The sequence below is a fragment of the Puma concolor genome, chromosome B2 (assembly GCF_028749965.1).
Source record: "Puma concolor isolate L17-30 chromosome B2, mPumCon1.1.hap2, whole genome shotgun sequence".
In the NCBI taxonomy this organism is placed as follows: domain Eukaryota; kingdom Metazoa; phylum Chordata; class Mammalia; order Carnivora; family Felidae; genus Puma; species Puma concolor.
Window position 1 is genome coordinate 138692047 of NC_141671.1, and position 16941 is coordinate 138708987.

General features: G+C 42.3%; 1 protein-coding gene and 1 long non-coding RNA gene across 11 annotated transcripts in view; one reads left to right on the forward strand and one right to left on the reverse strand.

The window, feature by feature from the left end:
* Positions 1-16941, forward strand: part of ESR1 (estrogen receptor 1) — a 450613-nt gene that overhangs the window by 147284 nt on the left and 286388 nt on the right. Inside the window, exon 1 of one of the 10 annotated variants that reach the window (XM_086708148.1) lies at positions 15986-16347. The exons of 8 other annotated variants lie outside the window; for them this stretch is intronic. The gene's annotated coding sequence lies outside the window, so the exon portion shown is untranslated. Of the gene's footprint in view, positions 1-15985; positions 16348-16941 lie in introns of those variants that run through there. One more of the 10 variants, XM_025925355.2, reaches the window with a different exon arrangement.
* LOC147581302 (uncharacterized) lies at positions 1259-16699 on the reverse strand. Its single transcript, XR_015251656.1, has 3 exons — positions 16405-16699; positions 2568-2658; positions 1259-1721 (listed from the first exon to the last, which is right to left on the reverse strand). It is a non-coding gene; the product is annotated as an uncharacterized LOC147581302 (long non-coding RNA).

Here is a 16941-nt window from a genome sequence, read left to right on the forward strand (position 1 = left end):
CAGCAAGAGGCTGCCTTTTCTGCCCTTGATCTAGTTCCAGACGTGCTGCAGGCAGGGCGCTGTGCTGGAGAGCAGCCGTGCCACTGGGGCCTGGTGCTCTGTGAACTGAATATACCCTTTCTTCATTTCACCCTTGCTGGACTTGATTTAGGGAGTGGTTAATGAAAACACAGACCCCTGTCCCCTGCAGTTTTGTGTTTTTAAACAACGGCACTAACAAGCATCCATACATACAAATGTTGCTGAAGGAGGCATTGTGGCTTTATACGAGGGTATAAACCTCTTTCTACAAAGGTATAAATGGAACCTCTTGGAGTGCCTCTTGTTGCCTTATTTAAAAAATCTGTAATTTGACAAGTGAAGAATTATCAAGACATTTTATTCTGCTGGGCATCAGTGTATCCTTGAAAAGAAGTAGCAGATGTGTTGACTTCCTTGGCTTAGCCAATTTCACCCCAGTTGGTCTCAATGACCAGTTATGGAATCCATCTGTTCTATTTCTTGAAGGCAGTAGGGGAAAGGGGTGTGAGAAGCTTGAATTCCTTGAAGGACTGTAAATGTGACCGTTACACAGAAAAGTGGGTCTCATGGAATATAAGAGAGTATTCACTGTGCCTTTAAATATGTTCTGCGAGGCCAGCTGTTTCCCTGGATGAAATGCAAAGCAAATCTCAAGACTTTCTGGTCCCTTCCAAGTAATAAAGGACCTCCAGTCACTAATTAATACAACCAGTCCAATGTAAATATCAAACCGTGTGAGTTTCATTTACTGTCACATCTCTTCCCCTTTCCCAGTTCAGGCCTCAAACAAGCTTGCTGCACGAGCAGGGGAGAGGGCAGTTGGCCTCTTTTTCCGTCTTTCACATTTATTTCTCTTTGTGCATCTTGCCAGCTGAATGTTTGACCCCTGCAGGGTTCGGATGGGTGCGTCCAGAGCAGAGAAAAGGGGGGTGAAAATGCTGTGGTGAGCTGGTGTCATGCTTTCCAGGTCTGGCAGGTGTTAGGAGCTCCTTCACAGGTGCTTTTTTTTTCAATTAAAAAAATTTTTTTAAACATTTATTTATTATTGAGAGACAGAGAGACACAGAGCATGAGCAGGGGAGGGGTAGAGAGAGGGGGAAGACACAGAATCGGAAGCAGGCTCCAGGCTCTGAGCTGTCAGCCCAGAGCCCGACGTGGGGCTCGAACTCACAAACTGCGAGATTATGACCTGAGCTGAGGTCGGTCGCTTAACCAACTGAGCCACCCAGGCGCCCGACAGGTGCTTTTGATACACGTCCCCCGCCCCAGCTCCTGGGATCTTTCACTTGTGGTTCCCTCCACAGGTAATATCACAGCCTCTGGCAGGTTATGGATGGTTCCTCCTCAGTCTCAGGTATCCACGAAGCACTTCCTGTTGAGGTCACCTGTCCCCTTTCAGGCTGTCCTCGTGGGCCGAATCCACATGGAACCTGCATTAGTTCTCTCCAGCAGTGGCCATCAGCTCCATGCTTCGCTTCCACAAACTTTGTGGGAAGAGCCCAGTCCCAACAGGACCGTCTGCCCTTGGCTTGTGTACAGAGTAGGGGGCCAGGTTCTCTTGTCCTTCAGATTTCCAAGTGCATCAGACCCACGGGGTCATTGTGTCTGCCAGTTCTCGGAAGACATTTTTCGAGTCTGTGTTGTGTTGCAGCCCCTTTTCAGGGCTTGGAATGAATGTGGGCATGTCCTACGTCTTCCGTCTGAGGAGGAGGGGGACACACAGCAAATTACTTTCTCTGAAAATCCTCTAATTTCCCAACTCCTGATCCTTTTATATCCTTGATGTGTGAGAGCAAAGAGTGAAATCTCCCTTGCTACCTTTTTCTTTTTCTCCCCCCAACACTGCATGGCAGCCTTAGGTTTCACTTTGAATTGTGGCATATAATGTTTAGGGACCTTAGCCCAACACTGTGACAAAATGGTTCCATTTTAACATTCTGTGTGTATATAGATATACATTCTGTTTGTATATAAATATAAAAACATATATATATTTGACCGAAACAACATGGTTCAGCTTTTCTAACCTGTTGACCATCAAATCACTTAATTCAGTTAATAAAAAGACTAAAATAAGGAGGCCAATCTTTCTACCACCAGGAGTCTCCATCACGTCATCCTGAACCGATTCCTGAACGTAGTCTCCACCTCCAGGGAGTTTATAATATTATTTAGAAAATTAGCCTTATGATTGAAGTTTCTGGGCCTAAATAAAAGACTGTATAAAGCTGGATATCATGAGATTTCCCCAAAATACCTATATAAGCAGCAAGTGCTCTTAACTGATAATGAAGAGTTCATGGTGATTGGGTAGAACCATCGCATCTGGTTGTGAATAGAGCACGTCTGAGCTAGCTGGCCTGTTGCTAAGTGTGTGTGGTGTTAGGGGCCCTCAGATCCATTCTATTCATTCCTCTTAACTTTGTCAGCCATGTAGTGAGCCTGTGGCCACTGGGCGATGTTGTTTCTGGGAGGTCATAAGGAGAAGCCCACGCTGTGGATTGAGCTGGGACTTAAGAATTTCAGGGGAGACTTAGTGTACGTACCACAGACAGCTTATCTTGGTGTGGCTGAGACACTTGGAGACGTGTGGCTTTCAGGACATCTGCTGATCAGAACACGTATTCTCAGCCTATACTTCTTGAGGAATGGATATTGCTCAATATTTCAGATAGTAATAAACCCCTGGTAAATGCTATATGATTCAAAACAACAGGCAAAATGTCAAAGAAACCTTTTATCTACATGAAGCTAAAAAAGAAATGTGAGTAATGTCATTCATTCATTCATTCATTCATTCATTCATTCTCTTTCCCTATATTTACTGGGTGCGAACAAGTGCCAGGCAGTGTGCTAGAGACCAAACAGGATCTCAAAATCTTGTAAGAAACACAACACTACAACGATATGTGTGGTTCAAAGTGACAAATCCTGTAACAGTAGGTTGCCTACCTACTCCCCATGGAAGATTAAATCTAACTTGGTTAAATTCTTCATTTTAGATCTATGTACTTGTAATGTAAAAACACATTTTAAAAAATCTTAGGGGAAAAGGATGCTATCTTTAATGATAGCCCATTTACTTTCCTTTTAATGGATTTCTAAAAATTTGGAATAGAGTATATTTAACAATGGAAAGGAGGCTGAGTATTAAACTTCTTTGATGTCTATGCTATGGATCAGAAAACTTATAAATATGTAACAATAGAGTTTCCTTCCAATATAAAAACAATTACTTGGCTTCTTTTGCAAAAAATGAAAAATATGTAAATATTTTTATATAAATATGTAACCTCTTCTTTCCATGAAAAATACATTGAAGGTCACAATCATTGTTTTCCTATCTCTTCTTGGAACCCACAGTCTCCAAATCCAATGGTTGTACTTATTAATACAATATAAATGGAAAGACTAAAAGATATGATGAAGGAAATTTGGGTGATTCGTGGTTTCAACTTTACCGATAATTTTGTACGTAGAGGGTTTCTAAATTAGATTGTAGACACATTTGCCATTTGAGTTCCAAGCATTTTATTTATTTACTTTTTATTAACATTTTCTTTAAATATTTATTTATTTTTGAGAGAGAGAGAGAGAGAGAGCGCGCGCGCGCAAGCATGAGCAGGGTAGGGACAGAGAGGGAGGGAAACACAGAATCTGAAGCAGGCTCCAGGCTCTGAGCTGTCAGCACAGGGCCCAAACTCATGAGCTGTGAGATCATGACCTGAGCCGAAGTCAGACGCTTAACCGATGAGCCAGCGAGGTACCCCGAGTTTCAAGCATTTTAATTGTATATCAAAGCATCTAACACCTGATATCGATAGTCTGCCTCAGGATAGTTCTTTTTATTTTTATGGAAGCTGCAGTCTTTTTCCTGAGACGACAGCCACAATTTTGTCAACAATCTACCATTTATTTACAGAGGTTTAAAATCCGCTGATGGATGTTTACTTGTGCTGTACAATGCCTCAGTGGGAGTGACAGAAGGTGGTTTGCAATGGGTCTGAAAACGTAAAATAGTCAGAGCTGGCATTTCAACAATTCATTCCCAAAACACATTGGATTCATAAGTGAGTTTCTGTTTTCAAGTTTACATAGCTTGCTTCTGGTGTTAATGTTCTACTCCACACCTAAGGTGCCACTATGCATGGTTATTTTTTATCCTCACGGAAACAGTCCTGATTTGTACTGAATTTCAATGATGTTGTGTTAAACCAACTGTCATTTTGGAATGGTCGTAAGCAAACCTTCAACAACAGCTCTTTATTTCATCGAAAACCTTTGGGCCACACAACTCTCCCCTTTATCACACTTCCCGTGACCTTTAATGCATTATTAGCTTGTGCTTCTGGGGCCCCAGTAATTATTAACTACTGGAAAAATAATGGTGAAAATTAACAAGTAGAACATGCATTTCCTATATCATTGCATTTAATCTGTGCAACAACCTTTTGAGGTAAGAATCGTCCCAACTTTATAGATCGCAGACTTTAATTTGTTCAAATTCACCCAACCCCTACGTGGTAGGGCTAGTATTCCTACTAAAACATGTGAAAAGATGCTCAGTCTCACTGATTGTAAGAAAGTGCAAGTTAAAACTACATGCAGATGGGGTGCCTGGGTGGCTCAGTCGGTTGGGCGTCTGACTTCGGCTCAGGTCATGATCTCATGGTCTGTGAGTTCGAGCCCCGCATCAGGCTCTGTGCTGACAGCTCAGAGCCTGGATCCTGTTTCAGATTCTGTGTCTCCCTCTCTCTCTGACCTTCCCCCATTCATGCTCTGTCTCTCTCTGTCTCAAAAATAAATAAACGTTAAAAAAAAACTACATGGAGATACTAGTTTGAGAAAAATCAAAAAGTTCAAAGATCCACCATATTGGTGAGGGTGTGGGGGTACAAATTATACCGCCACTGTAGAGGGTGTTTTGGCAACATCTGCTAAGATGGATATTGCACGTATTTACATCCATGAGGATTGGCTGATTGTAGCATTGTTGATAATGGCAAAAGACTGGGCACAGACCTACTGGCTATTGATGGAGAACTGTTAAAATAAATTATGTTTCTTCCATGCAGTGGAATACTATGCATTCATAAGAAAAGAGGAAGATGTATCTGTAACAGAATAGAAAGCCATCCAAGATATATTATTAAAGAAAACAAAACACATGACAGAAAACAGGCTATATGCTACTGTTTGGATTTTTAAAAAAGACCGTGGGGGAGAGAGAGAGAGAGAGAGAGAGAGAGAGAGAGAGTGTGTGTGTGTGTGTAAAGGTGTGTTTTCTGTTTGCATGAACCATCTCAGGAAGGAAACTTTTATTTTTTATTTATTTATTTGTTTAAAAGTTTATGTATTTTGAGGGAGAGCATGTGTGTAAGCAGGGAAGGGGCAGAGAGAAAGGGAGAGAGAAACTCCATCAGGCTCCATGCTGTCCGCACGGAGCCTGATGCAGGGCTCGATCTTACCAGCCGTGAGATCATGACCTGAGCCAAAATCGGTAGGTGGATGCTTAATTGACTGACCCACCCAGACACCCCTGGAAGGAAACTTTTAAAAACTGTTAACATCCTTTGCCTCCAAGGGGGAAATTGGTGAGTAGCAGGCACAAGTGAGAGGAAATCTCAAGATGTCTTCAAAAATAGCTTTGGCAGTTTAAAACAGAAACTGCATTATATACCTAAAATTTTATTTTATTAAAAAAAATTTTTTTTAACGTTTATTTATTTTGAGAGAGAGAGACAGAGCATGAGAAGGGGAGGGGCAGAGAGAGAGGAAAACACAGAATCCCAAGCAGGCTCCAGGCTCTGAGCTGTCAGCACAGAGCTCGATGCAGGGCTCGAACTCACGGACCATGAGATCATGACCTGAGCCGAAGTCAGATACTCAACAGACTGAGCCACCCAGGTGCCCCTATATACTTAAAATCTTAAAGTGAAGTAATATCTATAAAGCATGTGATAGATACTCAGTTAACAGCCATCTGGATTTACCTTTGGCCTCTGACAAGGTTTAGAGATATCAGTAAAGAAATGAACTCTAGAGAAAGGAGAAAGGATGTTTTGGGGACGATTTGAAGAAGAGTCCCCAAATTGGTGATCATGCTCATATTGCACTAGCTCAGAGTGAACAGAAATAATCCTCACCACCAAACCAGCTTACAGAGAGGTGGAGACAATCTGGTTTCCTTTGCCAACGTCTTTCCTCCCCACATACAGATTGGGGTGATAGGTGATGAAACTCCATCACGGCCACTGGGAATGAGGCCCCAAGGTGGTACAGGCTGGGACTCAGGAGGTTCTGGCTCAGACGTTCTATGGAAATTCCTTTACACCATGTGAAGAGTATGAGGTTGTGAGTGCTCCTGGCCACTCGGCAAATGCTAGATTACCCAAAGCAAAAACTCTGCCTGGCGGACAGAGATGTAAAAGGATGTTAAGGATATAGTAAGGGGTGGTTTAGGGTCAATTGGGAAACATTCATTTGAATGAATGCAGCATTTATTTTCAAGAATCAGTATGTCTAGGTTCATGAGCAAAACTCTAGTTTAATTGCTCTGATGCCCTCTGTGAAAAAGCTAAATTATCGTGTCACCAAGAGTCTGAGACCACATTTTTCATGAAGAAAAGCCCATGGGAAGGGGATTGTCAGACTTAAACTTGAGATGTTTGACACAAGCATCTAGAACATGACTTTATTGCTCTAATGTTCCTCTCTCTCCAGCATCACAAAGGAGCAAAGAAGTAAATATTAGGTATTTGGAATGTTTCACCTTTGGTTTTCGTTTGGGAAAATGGTCATTCTCTCTGATTGGACTGTTGCCATGGAGCATGTCCTATGAAAGCCCTAACTTGGCCCCTAGGAACTGACTGTGATTGTTCATATTAGATGATTAATTGCTTATGCAAGAACAAAGACTATCCCTGTGAGGAGGAAGGGCATGTCTTTATCATGGCACCTCAAGGGTTAACCAAGGAGTGGTTTGGGATAACTCATTTCCATTTCGAATTTTCAAACCTCTGGAGAAAGACAAGCACAGTACGCCATTTCTGAATACCTCCTCCCAGACCCTACACTCTGCTCTGCACTTTCATGCAGGAGCAGGAGTTTCATGTTCCTGCACTTCCACAAGGAGAGATTTCCTTGGTTTAATAAGGTTTCCTTTTTTAAAATTCAAATACCTGTATGTCAGGTAAGGATGGAAATTAGTACAATCAGATGCGTTTCTATAAACTGAAATTAAGACCTTGAGCAACCTGGAGTTTTGATAGGATAGGGAGTTGGGAGGGTGAGGGAGGTGTTCAGCTTGAACTTGGGACACCTCACCAATACTTATACCTGGGTCTGGGACTGTTGTGTTGAGGAAGGAGTATCAATGACTGGGGCCATTGAAAAGGAAGGCGAGGGAGTTGAGGACACACAAGTAAGAAAGAACACATTGGCTGGGCAGACATTTTTTACCTTAGAATTCTGGATCTCAGTGGGGTGACCTACATTGATTAGGGTTGGCTGGCAAAGGTTTCAAAGAACAGAGAAGCTTACCAGCAGGTAAGGAAGAAGTAAACATGTATTAAGGACTGAAAATTAAGGGGAAGGGCAGGGTAGAGAAAAGGGGAGAAATTACAATTTGTGCAGTTAGCCACTTAATAGCATTTGGCAGAAAAGTTTGTTGAATTACTATTTCTTTGTATTTGTAGTGCAAAAGCTGTTGGCAAATGTCACTGAGTGATGTATTTACTTGAGAACTGGCCAAAAGTTTGCCACTAAATTCTTCTAAATCTTTGAGTGTTTATAATGTTAGTTCTAATAATCTTTCCAGTTCTTTGAAGAGACTATGGGTTTAGGAAGGCTAGTATGTTTTGATCATTAAGTGGTTTTCTTGATGAGTAATGGGAAGGGTCTTTCCTTTAAGTCATTCAAATGGGATCCTCTTGATAGTTGAAATATATCAGATAAAGTAAAGCAATTTTTTTTTTTTTTTTGGTTACAGGAATAATTGTTTGCAAGTTTGTACAATTTAACTGGTAGAAGAAGGATTTAAAGTTTTTTTTTTGTTTGTTTGGTTTTTTATTTGTTTGCCTGTTTTTAGCTAGAAAGTTTGATTCAAATTCTATGTCAGACCTAAATGGACTCTTTTCTGTGGAGTAATGGATTTGAGTAGCATAACTCATTTCTTCATGTTTTATAAGGCAAGTTATTTATCTGACCACAAGTTGTTTCAATGTTTTTAACTTATGTTCTCAAATCCTTCTCCCCATTTCTTTACCAGTGATTTGAGAACATGGAAGCAGTCTTGTGTTTTCCAAAGAATTGGGGATTTCTAAGACTCTAAGAATAGCTCATCAAGCCACCAAGTTTATGTCTTAATTTGATTTATGTGATTCATGGCCCACATGAAGAGAAGAAAGAATGCATTATCCACTTGGTTATGCTGAGGTGGGGTAGAAACCCTCAATTTGAAGGTCCAGTTTCCAATCCATGTCCCCTAGCCATATGACCTTCTGCAAGTCTCCTATGTCTTTCTGGGTCTTGGTTTTCTTATAAATACAATGAAGAGATTGGGCTCAATAATCCATAAAGAGACCATCGATTCTAATAGCCTGTTATGTGTTAAGAAATCTTATTTGTTGGGGCGCCTGGGGGGCTCATTTGGTTAAGTATCTGACTTCAGCTCAGGTCATGATCTCATGGTTCATGGGTTTGAGCCCTGAGTTGGGCTCTGGGCTGACAGCTCAGAGCCTGGAGCCTGCTTCAGATTTTGTGTCTCCCTCTTTGTCTCTGCCCTCCTTGCTTGTTCTCTGTCCCTCTCTCTCTCAAAAAAAAAAAAAAAGCTAATTTGTTTAGAAAATATGAATCTGTTTCCAAAGTTTCTCCTAACTCTCGTTCTAAACCCTAGCCATTATGTTCATTCCTTTTGTGTTAGTTATTGAAAAGTCAGTTAACAATGCAAATGTGATATCTGAGAGGGGTTTAAGCATTCATTTTTTAAACAATATTTATTAGGGGCAAACTACACATCAGGCATTGTACTAGGCGATGGACTTATGACTTGGAAAAAGATAGCCTCTGTATGTTTTTGAATTTATAGGTCAGTGGGAGGATACCACAAAATATACAGGAAATCCCAACAGCATAAAGGCTATAACTGGGGATGTTTAGGGAGGTATGGACATGTATAAGAGAAGCACCCATTAGGAAATCAAGGAAGCCATCCTCTTGGTGGCTGGGATGTCTCAAGGGAGACTTGGAGGATAGTTAGGAGTAAGTCTGATGAAAAGGTGGGAAGAAGATTCCGGGGAGAGTAAATCACATATGTGACTTTTTGGACTTACACAGGAGCCAGAGGGTTAGAGAAACTTGAAAGGAATTCAATATGGCAGGAGCACAATATCTGTAGGAGAGTGGGTGGGGACCCTAGAGAAATGAGGATAACAATTCGAGTTCTCTTACCGTGGAGAAAGATTACTCTTCCTGCAGTGTGAAGAATGGGCAGTGAAAGGAAAAGCCTGGAGGCAGGCTTGGAGAGAAGAGAGTGGCCTGAACATCATAAGATGGTCAGAAAAGAGAGTAGACTTAGAGCAGTCAGGGGGTGGAAATAAGAAAGATTTGTGATGGGTCCAACCTAGAGAGTGAGAAAGAGGGGCAAGATTGAGGCTGGATTTTTTTGTTTACACAGTTACGTGAACAGCAGTGCCATTTGCTGAGCTAAGAGACAGAAGGTGGAGTTGGTCTGGGGAAAAAGAAAAGTTAATTTTGGACAAGTGGAGCTTCAAATGGCCAGTCCATAGTAGGTGCTCAATAAATATTTATTGAATAAATGAACATGCAAGTAAAAATGAGGTCTAGTAGGCTCTCTACTAGCTGGCTCTCCTAGCCAGCAAAAGATCTTGAATGGAGAGTTCCATTTTTAAGTCTTTAATGTAAAGATGAAACCTAAAACCCTAGGAATGATTGAGATCATCCAATGGAAGAAGTACAGAGAAGCAGGGGGGCCTAGGGGATGAACCTGGAGGAATATCAATCCCTGAGGGCAGACAGAGGCAGAGATGTTCTTGAAAGTGGCAGGGTAAGAGAGGTCATTAAATAGGAGTAAACACTAACCCCCTAGAGGTAAGTGTTGTGAAGGCAGAGATATTCCTTTTGCTTATATTTGGGTGACTGCTAGGGACAGAATTGTCTCTCCAAAATTCATATCTTGAAGCCCTGACCTCCAAGGTTAACTGTGTCTGGAAATAGAATCTTTAGGGGGTGATTAAGGTTAAATGAGGCTATAGAGTCCTAATCTAATAGGACTGTGGCCTTATAAGAAGAAGAGAGCACTTTCTCCGCTATGTGAGGACACAGGGAAAAGGCAGCCTTCTGAAAGCCAGGCAGTGAGCCCTCACTAGAATCTGACCTTGCTGTCACTCTCATCTCAGACTTCCAGCCCCCAGAAATGTAAGAAAATAAATGTCTGTTTTTAAGCCACTTAGTCTATGGTATTTTGTAACGGCAGCTTGAGCTACCTAGGGTAGTGTCCAACACTTAGAAATGGTCCTGGTAAATAGTAATTAGTCAACATTTAAAAAAATTGATATATAATTGACATAACATTGTATTATCAATATATTTTTCCGAGTCAACTGAATGAATGCGTCATTCCTTGGCAAACTCGTAAATACATCACTTCCTTGAGATAGTGTGATTATAAATGAAGAAGTTGGGAGAAGGGAGGAAGACTGCCTAGCATAGGGGTCTTGGGTACTTAGAGGGAGTGGGAAAGAGCCACTTTGCCCGATGAGTGAGGTGACAAAATGGGAAAAAAGACCTGAAAAGGCTCAGAATGCACAAATCTCTCTCTCTCTTTTTTTTTTTTCATTTGGCTGCAACTTGGTTGATTACTAGGCATGTGTACATTTGTGTGTGTGTCTGTGTGTGTGCATGTATGTGTGCAAAGGTCCTCCTCAACATTAGATGGGACTATTTAAATCAATGTGACTTTAGCTGTAATCTGGGTATTGCTCTTGACAGAGAATACCCCAAACTGGCAATGAGATTCCTCAAATACATAACAGATAAAGGGAGGAAGAGGGACACAGTGTAATAACCATTGGAATAATTGGAATTCTTTTATCATTCATGGCACTTACGGTGAAAGTACTTTCTAATGTGTCTTCTGCCATATGTGATATAAGTAAATTATCTAAAAAAGATTCTAGAATGTTTAAACAATCTTTTCAGGAAAATGTAAGGTGAAAGTTATTAAATTCTGTTAAATCTGGTGAATTAAATATGAATCATTCACTGATTTATAATGAAGAGTAGCTATTCTGCCTGACAACCAAATATCCAAACTCTCTATCAGCTCCTGGGTAGAAAGCCAGGAAATGGCATCTGAAGTCCCAGAATTTGTGGGATTAAGGATCTTGGATTTGATTCTGGGCTTATAAGTCATTTTTTTAAATACAAAATTTGGTTTTGGAATGACATGGGAAGAAAAGGCTGTTTAAGAACATGTTAAAGAATACGGATTCCACTTGGCCTCTTGTAACTTGAATCTTTGCAGGCTTATGTAAAGTTTGTTACAATTAAAAAGGTCCATGCATAGGGGCGCCTGGGTGGCGCAGTCGGTTAAGCGTCCGACTTCAGCCAGGTCACGATCTCGCAGTCCGTGAGTTCGAGCCCCGCGTCGGGCTCTGGGCTGATGGCTCAGAGCCTGGAGCCTGTTTCCGATTCTGTGTCTCCCTCTCTCTCTGCCCCTCCCCCGTTCATGCTCTGTCTCTCTCTGTCCCAAAAAATAAATAAACGTTGAAAAAAAAAAATTTTTTTTAAAAAAAGGTCCATGCATAGGGTGTTAGGAAAATTCTGTGGCCTTGAAGGAGCTGAGCCCCAGGGAAAGACTTCTGACTGAGAGAAACCTAGCTCTGAACCTGGATGCCTTGGCAGAACTGCATTGCCCAGCACCAGGCTGGCTGTGTCATTGGCTGGAAATAGGGTATATGTGCTCCAGTTTGTAAGAGGTCACATTCTGGGCCAGGAGGCAAAATAAATCTATGGTTGATAGATACGAGAACAGCGGTTGCCTGCAGGGGTTAGGAGTTGACTAGGGCGGGGCATGAAGGGGACTTTCTGGCGTGATAGAAACACTCCATGACCTCACTGAGGACATACCCATTTCTCTAAACTCATGTCTGAACTGGACATGGATGATATGTGCATTTCCCTGCATATAAGTTTTTCCTTATAAAACAAAAATCAAAGGTCAGTTGAAAAAAGTCTACGAGCTAATTAAAACCCCTTAAAACAGGCTGAATTCTTTAAAATGAGCAAAACTACCCAACTGTGCACCGATGGATGAATGGATAAAGAAGATGTGGTATATAGATACAAGGGAGTATTACTCGGCAATCAGAAAGAATGAAAGCTTGCCATTTGCAACTATGTGGATGGAACTGGAGGGTGTTATGCTAAGTGAAATTAGTCAGTCAGAGAAAGACAAAAATCATATGACTTCACTCATAGGAGAACTTTAAGAGACAAAACAGATGAACATAAGGGAAGGGAAGCAAAAATAATATAAAAACAGGGAAGGGGACAAAGCATAAGAGACTCTTAAATATGGAGAACAAACAGAGAGTTGCTGGAGGGGTGGTGGGAGGGGGGATGGGCTAAATGGGAAAAGGGCGTTAAGGAATCTACTCCTGAAATCACTGTTGCACTATATGCTAACTAATTTGGATGTAAATTTAAAAACAAAAAACAAAAAACCCAAAAAAAACCAGTCGCATCTTAAACTCACTGAGTTGTGCACATTAAATAAGTATAGCTTTTTGTATGTCAATCATTCATCAATAAAGTGGTTTAAAGAAATAAAAAAAAAATAAAATGAGCAAAACTCAAAAGGAAATTCGTCATTTTCCTTTAGAGGAAAATGGATGGTGTCAAATAAGTGCACAAAGACAAGCTCCCAAACAAAGCATTTTTAATCAAAATAATAATCAGTTTAGACATAGCTAGACCCTCATGTCTCAGAGTGAAGGAACCATTTTTTAAAAATGTTTATTTATTTTTGAGAAAGAGAAATAGAGCATGAGTGGGGTAGGGGCAGAGAGAGAGGGAGACACAGAATCTGAAGCATGCTCCGGGCTCTGAGCTGTCAGCACAGAGCCCGATGTGCGGCTCAAACTCACGAACTGTGAGATCATGACCTGAGCCAAAGTGGGATGCTTAACCGACTGAGCCACCCAGGTGCCCCTGAAGGCACCATTTCTAGTACTATAAGCTGTTTTGGAAATATTTCCGCATGTATTTTCTTTCATGTCTCTATTGTAGGAATCATGTTTTTATAAATGTAAAATGCTTTGAATAGAGCTGGAGAAGAAGCTATGTTCAGTCATAGTATTATCTGGTTATGAACTAAGAATTCAGAGCTCTCTTGTGAGTCATGCTGCTAAGAATTGTACGCTTAATCTTCAAGACTGTATGAATTTGAATTTTGACTTTATGGCCTTGGTCGGTATGAGGATACAAAGATAATCTTTTAGCAAAACACTTGAAAATGGTAGAATGTTACATGGAAAGCTAGCTTTTAGAGATGGCTGGTGGATAAATTTGCTGTTACTTTTTTCTTTTAAGTATCTGGATTAATCAATTAGCCAGTATGTGATGACCTGATATGACCAGGCACAGTGCTAGGCACGCAGCGAATTCCCAAATAACTCTCGGCAGACTGTTCTCAAGGAGCTTCTCAGCAGGACAAGGGGATTAAACATACATATAAATAATTTGTTCAAGGAAGAATGTAATAAATGCATGAGAATACCACTGGCGTTCAATGGAGAGGAAGTTCCTTTTAAAAAAGGAATCACGGAAGACATTATGGGTGTGGTGGCATTTGGGCTGGGCCTTAAAGAAGAGCGTGCTTTCCCCTGACAGGGCAGCAAACGGGGGTTGTGGGCAGAGAGAATGTCATCAGGAAAGCTGTGAGTGTCGGAGCATAAGGGTTTTGTTGGGCTGCAGCACAGGCTACACTTCGGAGGAGATACACTAGGCAGGAGAAAGTCCTGAACTCCGGGGGAAGCTACGATCTGGGTAGAGGTACAGCCGGGTCATGAGAAGATGGGTCCTGAAGCAGTAAGGACCGAGGAAGTAAAAGGCGACAGAATCTAAGTAGAGGGAAGGAAGAGGCAGGCAGGTCGCTAGGAGGCTCTCCCAACAGGTCAGGTAATGCGGCTGAAGGAGAATGATGGAAGTGGGGGGACAGGGAGAGGCAGCAAGTCTAGAATGCTCAGCAACGTGGAAGACAAGAGAGGGAGGGACAGCCGTCACAGGAAACCGAGAGACCGTCGTTCGCCGACAGGAGGGACAGTGATGCTGTTCATAGGCCAGAGTGGAGAGGAACGTCATGTTTGTGGGAGAGAGGATGATGACTCATTTTGAGCAAGCCAGCAATGCCCAGGAGACGCTGGAAAAGTGAGTCTGGATGCACACTCAGTGGTGGAGTTGGAGAAAGAGACGTGGCCCTTCTTCACCCACAAGTACCTGTAAGTCACGGCAGCGGGTGAGCATGTCCAGCGTGACAGTGTGGAGACAGAGGGAAGAGGAGAGAGCTGGGAGCTAGCCGGACTGTGAGGTTGTTTGCCAGAAACACTGAAAGAAAATTGGCAAGGTGCCGGACCTCCCCCAGCCCTGTCCCCAAGCCTGGGAGATGGACCAGGAAGAGGAAAGAGAATGCTGGAGAGAAAGCATTCAAGAAAACTGCTTTTAGAGGACTAACCCTGATTGCTGGTCTCAGAATAATCAAAGCCTATGATTATTTGCAGATTCCCCTCCCTCTCTTTCTCTTTTTTTTCCCTTCTTTCTTTCTTTTCTCCCCTCCTTCCTTCCCTTCCTCTTCCTTCCTTGCACGTTCTTGTTTTATTTTGGACTGGCCTACGGCATGGGTGGCCACTGTTGACCTAAGGAGGAGTTAGGATTCACCACTGTCACCTACAAAGGGGTAACTGTCTTTTCAATATTTGTCTTTACAGCTGATTGTGGAGGAGGGAGAGCATCTCTGCCCCACAGTTGTAACACTTTGGGCCTGTTAAAGCATGACGCATATATTTGCGATGTGACAACATTAACATTTTTCTAACTCTTTTTTATACAACTTTTTACTTCTTTGTACTGCTCTCAAGAGCCACTCATAATATCTTGGTAACTGCATGAGATCCCAGGGCCAGAGACTGGCCACTCCTGGCATTGTGATTAGAGTCATTTAATACCCAAGGCCATGACTAACGTCTGGCAACAAAAGCTCCTCTAGGTGTCACATGTCCTGGGACCTTGGGTGAGGGCAAAAAGGGAGCACCTTATTATTGTGAGTCAGTACCATGGTCAAGAGAAAAGTCGAGGACCAGGCGGGTCCATCCAGGGCACCAATGAGAAGTGACAGACCCTCACCACAATCAATACCCGTGCAACCAGAAAGCCTAAAATCAGTTTCAAGTAGCGATACCCACCTTTGTCTTATCTTCATACCCAGGCTTTTAATAATATATATCTATTTTTTTGTATGTTTACAGAAAGCAGTCAACGGAGCTATTCGTGGAAAGGTTTGTGGGTTTGGTTAACGAGGTGGAGGAGTATTACATTTCAGCTGGAAACACATCCCTAGAATGCCAAAACATTTATTCCAAAGTCTGGATTCCTGGTGCAATCGGAGGCACACGGCAATAGTGTGTCTGTTCGGAGGCTGGGGCGGGGGCGGGGGGGGGGGGGGCTGGGGCCAGCAAAGCATTTGATCCGAGCGTATTCCAGAAGGCTTTTATTGTTAAATTACATTCTTCAGGAAAAACCGCCCGTGTCACATTTTGTAAACTTGATATCCATACACTTTTGACTGGCATTCTATTTTAGCCATAAGCCTATGATTTACAGCAAGCCTGTTTTCCCTCTTGCTTAGGGTGGCAGCAGAAAGCTTGGGGCGCTCTCCGGGCTCCAAGGATGAGGAGCAAAAGGCGCCCGGGTTTTGCTTCTCCCCAGTAACGCTGACCCTGGCTGTGCCACTCTGCTGTCAGGGAGCAGACAGCAAGCTTCTCCTCACTCCCCCCTGCCATCCATCCAGCTGGGTGCAGCAGCTCGGGCTGCCGTGCCTGCCGGGAGGGGCTGCCAAGTGCCCTGCCTACTGGCTGCCTCCCGAATCCCTGCCATTGCACACACAAACACATCCACACACGCTCTGCCTCGCTCACACACGGAGCTACACGCACACGCGAGCGCATTCCTCCCTTCATTCTCTGTCTCAGCCCCTGACTTCCACAAGCCCATGGAACATTTCTGGAAAGACGCTCTTGATCCAGCAGGGTAGGGTTGTTTTGATTTCTGTCTTTGTAGCTTTAGCATTTTGAGAAAGCAACTTACCTTTCTGGCCAGTGTCTGTATCCTAGCAGGGAGATGAGGATTTGCTGCTTTCAGTTGGTTTCTGTGTGCATCTCCTTTTCCTTCCAGGACTTGTAGGATTCTTTGTGTAATTTATGTATAATTGGGTGGGTACTGATTTTTAAGAGCCCTATGAAGTGCTTTTGCATGTGTTTAAAAAAGACATTTGAAAATTGGAAGTGTGATTTATGGAAACGAAATCATCTGTAAAAAAATTGCTTTGGAAAGTAATGGTTGCTGGCCATAAAGAGACATATCTGTGATTCACCTAATGTGTTTTTAACCCTTTCTTTGCCTACAGTCTATGGCTATTGATGCTAAGCTCAATTTCGTCTTCATATTAAACTAACTACATCTTCATATTGTCCAAAAATCGTCTGTCTGTTCTTGTAAGAACTAGGTAAAATGTGTACTTATCAGTATTAAAAAAAAAAAAACAAAACAAAAACCACCTACTCTTAGTAACAGCAACCTTGGCATTTATCTGTGCCACGAACATTTTGTTGGGTACTCTGTTGG